Source organism: Poecilia reticulata, linkage group LG20 (assembly GCF_000633615.1).
Source record: "Poecilia reticulata strain Guanapo linkage group LG20, Guppy_female_1.0+MT, whole genome shotgun sequence".
NCBI classification, from domain to species: domain Eukaryota; kingdom Metazoa; phylum Chordata; class Actinopteri; order Cyprinodontiformes; family Poeciliidae; genus Poecilia; species Poecilia reticulata.
In genome coordinates, this window is record NC_024350.1 from 7,222,059 (window position 1) to 7,228,157 (window position 6,099).

General features: G+C 41.4%; 1 long non-coding RNA gene across 2 annotated transcripts; it reads right to left on the bottom strand.

Moving 5' to 3' along the window:
• Positions 1-540: 540 nt before the first annotated feature.
• LOC103482383 (uncharacterized) lies at positions 541-6,090 on the bottom strand. 2 transcript variants are annotated; one of them, XR_001775998.1, is made up of 3 exons: positions 3,651-6,090; positions 2,069-3,580; positions 541-1,953 (listed from the first exon to the last, which is right to left on the bottom strand). It is a non-coding gene; the product is annotated as an uncharacterized LOC103482383 (long non-coding RNA). The 2 variants fall into 2 exon arrangements; XR_536451.2 differs by having other exon boundaries at positions 2,069-6,090.
• Between the last annotated feature and the right edge of the window lie 9 nt (positions 6,091-6,099).

Genomic DNA, 6,099 nt, shown 5'->3' on the forward strand with positions numbered 1-6,099 from the left:
TAGAACCGTTCCATGTTCATGTTATGGTCATCTAGGTCTTGACAGAAGGAGCAAGAAATGGACAAAGGAGAGGTGAATTTTTCCAGTCAGAGCGATTTAAACCTCCCCAAGGCACCATTATTTATCCTGCATCAGATGACTGGAAGACCTGCTATTGCCAATGGATTGATACAGGTCAGAGGAATGCTCTGGAGAGATTCAGAGTCTGCAGATCAGCTTCAGCCTCATTATTTTACAACAGGGGTGTTTCAGTCCAGTCCTCGAGAGCTACCGTCCTGCAAATTTTAGAACGGCTCGGAATCATTCCTGAAGTTTTTTTTCTATTGATGCTATATTAATGTCAAACCCATAATTCAACAAAAAATAATTCTGCTAACTTTAATCTCAGATCAAAAGACAATTATTTGTCAGTATTTCTATTATGAAATATAAAATAAAATCTGAGAGTTTGTGAAACTTTCTGGTTGCTAACGCTTTGTAGTGTTTGGTGCAGCGGGTTGTTCTGTCATTGTTAGTCTCAGTGTATAAAAACAGACATGACTCATTCCATTTAGAACTTTATTCATTGCTGTTACAAACCAACAATTTATAAAAGAAATTTTACATGAGAACAAATCTAAGAGCTCAAGGAGATACATACATGGTCATTGGATTGAACATCCAGTCTTCACCTGAATAAACAAATATATTAGTAAATAATAAAAACTGATGGTTACCTTTGATATAAATACAACAAAGTCATCTTGTTCCTGTTTCATCCCTACGTGTCCTGATTTACTGCGTGATGCAACAATATGCATAATGACTCCTCTGTTGTCAGGGGAACAAGGTTCTCCCTGTTAGAGCATCAGTTCTGTTCAGGATCACAGACGATGACTTCAGTTCATCGTCATTTTAATTTACAAAATGATTGGAATGAGTTTCATTGTTTGTCTTCATATCACCTCCTCTCTGCCTTATGTACTGTACTGTCGACCCTAACAGGGTTCTGTTGACTGGCCGTAAAATAATACAGACAGATTGTGGTTCCTCTATTATCCCACCAGATGAAGTAATGTAACTTTGTCTCTCATTAGTTTGACTTTCCTTCATCATTTTGTTAAAATACGTTCCCAACCAGGAACTCTGAAACATCCAACACCAGAAACTGAAACGGTGCAGCTCAATTCTTTCTTGAGGTCTCTGATCACAACAACAGTTTGAGTGTCAGAAAATATACTTCTGAACTTATGTCCATTATGACCCACATGAACAGAACCTGGATGAATGAGGGAAAAAACTGTTTTGATCCAAAACAGAACCAGTTGACACATCCAGGCAACAATCATATATGCTTAAGGCTATAGTGGTTCATATAAACACCTGGTCTAAGTAGCAAAGTCAAGGTTACAGTGAAGCTTCACTGCTGCTGACATCTGTTGTAGATCTGAACAATCAGAGAGCTGATCTGCTAAAACAAACAAAGGCACTTTGGAGAATACAAAATGTGTACCAGTAAAAATAGAAATAAAAAAAGAGTAATAAAAAAATAACATTACAAAAGTTTCTAATTTTAAGAAAAGGATGGTCAAGAAATCGTATAGACATTTTCAATAAGAGCAAATACTGACGTTTTTCAACTTGAAACGCCTTTCTTCTCCTCAAGCACAAGTTGTTCCTCTGTCAGGGCGAGTTTATTTGGCCTCTGTTTGCTGAGAGAGGAATGTTTGTTGCTTTGCGTAGACGGATAACGTCAGAGCTAAAACTTCAGCAGCAGCAGCTGAAGGTTTTTTAACAGTCTTCACCTCGGCTATATGGGAGGACTTCTGGATGATGCAGCTGGTTGTCCCGGAGACGCTGTCCTTCCCCTGAGCCAAGTTGGTCAAGGCCATGGCGGCGTTGATCTCCTTCCAGTACGTCTCATCTTTGGCCTTCACCTTCTCCTTCTGCGTCGCTGCGACGCCACCGTTGCCCCTGACGACCGGCACAACATGCAAACACGCACAGAGAGAACAAAACACAGAGCGTTACAGCTCACGTTCAGCTGGTGATTGGACACAGGTTATCTGGGGAGAGAAGGTCGACTCACTTGTCATGTTGACTTGATCCATGGTCTGTGGCTTCTGAAAGCAGAGAGAGAAAAACTCAGTAGACTCCTCTGGGTCAGAACACCAGGACACTCTAGGAAAAGAGATTTTTAATCTCAAGGAGTTTTTTATCCTGGTTAAATAAAGGTTGATGATGAAGACCTGTATGTTCAGCAGATTAGTGGATGTGTGTGAGTGTGCGTGCGTGTGTGTGTGTGGGGGGGGGTGTGCGTGCGTGCGTGTGTGCATGTGTGTGCGTGTGTGGTGTGTGGTTTTTGACTTGTGTTTTGTTCTTCCAGTGGACACCGTGTCCTCAGCAAACATGTGCTGCTCTGGTTTCTGTCTTTATTTAAAATGCTGGAGGAAAAAAACACGTTTTAGCAAGAAGGCTTCAAGCGTAGAGGTGACTGATAGGATGGAGCTGAAAGATGTTTCTTATGACTCATAAAGTCCACGGTGTAATATTTAGTTGGAAAACAAATGGAGCCCGGCCAGCATAATTGAGTTGTCTGAAGAAATCAGATCGAAAAAGACGGAGCGAAACAGATCAGAGAGGGAATGAAAAGGCAGCGAGTGAGTCAGTGGGAGAAAGATGGCCGCCTGCTGGCTCTCCTCCCCCCTCCTCAATGGGACCAATCTCCATCTCATCTGTGAAACATTAGTGAGAAACAGAAAAGTCATTAAACAATGAAAGTAAAGTTGTCTTTATGGCAGCCAGAGTGTTTACTTCAGCTGTTTACTGAGAGTTCTTGGTGTTTTTAGACCTCAACCTGTCTTCTGTCTTGTGTCCAGCCTTCGCTCAGATCTGCCCAGCAGTGAAAATGACAACACAAGCTTGGAGTTTCATGAGGCATTAAAAGACAGCAGAACATCTGGACTTTTTAGCTGTGCAGCCTCAGGCGCTCTCCTTAAGTTCACTAAACATTTAAGAAGTTTGCTCTTTACCAGCTAGAGATGACTGGATGAGCAGAAAATGTTCAAAAGAGGAAAATAATCTGAAAGTTTCCATTTAGTCCAAAGGTATTAAGAGTGTCAGACGTACAGCAGGTCATCCTTTGTTCAGAACAAATCCCTCACAGGGAAACCCCGTCTTCTACAACCTCACTCTGAACATCCTGCATGTCAATCGGTCCCTCCTCCTGAGTAACATTTTCATCTTCACTGCATCTTTTCTTACGAATATAAAAGTCCAACATTGTGAAAGCCAAAACATTAAACTGCTCTGATTTCACAGCTTTATCCTGGTCACCTCTCTTTCTGCTTTAAAAGCCTCCAGAGTTTCCAAACATCCTGATCCACTGATCTCATCTCTGCAGGCTCCACCAGCCTCAGACTCTCCATCTCCTCGCTGCTCTTCTGTCTGCTTCCCATGCAGTCTGAGCCATGATGACAGGACAAGGTCTGAGACGCTCCGGGTTGATACGGCCTGATTAGGAAATGCTCCTCTAGTTTTCTGGTTCATTTTTGGATTCTTCCACAGAGAGGAGCCTGACCTCACTCACCACAGTTCTCTCCTTAGAAGAAGAGAAGGAATGTGTGAGAGGGAGATGAGGACGCGATAACCCAGAGTTACAAACCACTCACTTTTAGTTCAGGTTGTAGTTTGTCAGAGACTTCCAACAATATCCTCACATTCCTGTCTGTCCACAATTCCCTGCTGTTCCGTCTTTTCCTCTGCTGTTGTCCTGCTTTATCTGGGAGTCTCTATTTCACTGACATTCCCTCGGTCTTCATCCTCTGTCCTCCATGTGACCTGAGATGTTCTGGAAACATCCTCCCTGATCCAGGTGATCCAGGGTGACCAGCCTAGCTGCTGAGTCAAAAAGACACTGTTTCTTCTTTTTTTCAGCAAAGCTTCACTCTGAGACGTGATTAGAACTTCTGAAATCCTCTGACAGTACCCAAGTCTGAGTCTGTTTGCAGAAAGTGAAATGAGTTCATCTCAAGTGATCAAGTTTGACTCAGTTGGACCTGCACAGACCTCTGCAGATGAATGAAAAAGCTCAGATTTCCTCTGAAGCAACTAATGAGGAATAGGAGAAAGCTGATGTCTGATCCATTTGAAGTGCAAGCACAACTTTTTTTTTCCAACATGGCAACATGCAGCCTCTTTGGAGACTCAACCAGAGACACATGAGGAATCAAAAGTTCTTAGACTGAGTCGAATTTTATATTTGTGAACAAACAAAACAGTGACTGCATGAATTACTGATAACCCAATGGGAAATGGCTATATATATATATGACTAAACCCTGTTGAATAGCACATTAAATTGTTGTTTGGCATACTGTAGGATGTTCCGGAACATCCAGTCTGGAACTGGAAGCAGAAAACAGTGACTTATTGCTGCTGTCATACAGCATGTCCAGAAGAGTCAGCAGAAGACTGACCGTCTTCCACCAGGAGCTTTTATTACAGCTTTCTCTGAAACATTCTTAGGAATGATCAACTCTTGCTGGTGGCAAATAAAACGCTCACATTAGGGTGGAAAAAAGAAGCAGTAACCACAGGGAAACATTACTCACGTTTGTAAGTGTTTACATGTGGACTAAAGCAGCCTTTCTTGGGGATCTGGAGGCCAAATGACATGTTTGTGCAGGACTTACTGCATCATTATGTTGCCGTTGTTCACATTGGGAGCTCAGCTGTCCTCTGTGTGAGTCCTGACTGGGTTACACCTCTGCTCTCTGGTTGTGAAGGTCTCTTTTCCTCCATCCCGTGGGAACACAGAGGCTACCTATTGTTCTACAGCCGACTCGGCTTTTAAAATGGAAACAGTTTGTGTTTTCCACAGAGTCGGGCAGTGCGGCTCCCTGAGCAGGTGGACAGCTGTGTTCCTCACATCTCAACATCTGATGGTGGGGGTGGGTGTGTGCATGTGTGTGTGAGCCTCATTGTCTTACAGTCTTGGTGTGCCAATCATTTAAAACCCCTCAGACTGACAGAGCTTTTTATTCATCTCTCTTCCAGCTCCATGTTGGGGAGCTGCCTACATGTAAACTGTGTCTGTGTTGATGTTTGGGAACCTTTCTCTGCAGCTTCACAGACAGCATGAACATGYTGGTCTCAGTCTGCTGCTGTCCTCAGTCTGTGTCCATGAAGTGGCAGAATCCACCATCTGAGCCAGGAGATTTATCACTAATATGGCAACAAGATGTCATTTTGACTGCTGTATTTAAAGATCATTTCATTTATCTTGCAAGCTTATAACTAAGATACATTTAGTTTTAATTTGTCAAATAATATTTTTAAAATCAAAACGTCATAAGTGATCTATATTTGTATTTTAATAGATGTCATTTTATTATGCATCAAGCTTTTACCTTTTTTGAAAATCATCAGATGGTAAAATATACAAAAGCTGAATTTTCAAACAATTCATCCTAGAAGTCTAACAAAAATACATTTCTGTAAATCAGTAATAAGACGATGCTACCATCTTCTTCTAATCCATCCATTATTCTCAAATCAAAGGCTGATTGATCCAGTTAGTTAGGCTTAAAATGTGGAAGAAAAAGAACAAACGCCAATTTTCTAAATTTCAGTTTTTTGTTTGATGCGTGTGTGCATGAGGGCTGCAGAACATAACACCGATTTATTATCTTGGCCATATAACCATGCTGTAATAAATGTTACCTCATTAGCTGCCATGCATTCAGGCTCTATCTGAATGGGGTTTTTGTTGTCGGTTGTTTCTTGCTGTAGCTTTAGAAGGTTTAGATGTTAAAGAGTTGCCAAAACAGCAAACATCGGTCAGAAGCATCTTTTTCATTAAAACCTGGTTGAGATGAAAATTATCCAATTTCTTTTATAAGGAGCTGGGTAAATTATATATGTTTAAACGTAGGATTAAGTTTATACGTTTATAACATTAACACTTTTTAATATTTTATTTATTCATCTTAAGACATTGTCACTGCAACATCCTCCAGTATTATCCACCAGGCAGCTCTAGTGAGGATGTGATGTTTGAGGTCTTGGAGCTTCACCAGTGGGATTCCTTTCAAGCCGACTGAAGTTTAGTTTTTAACT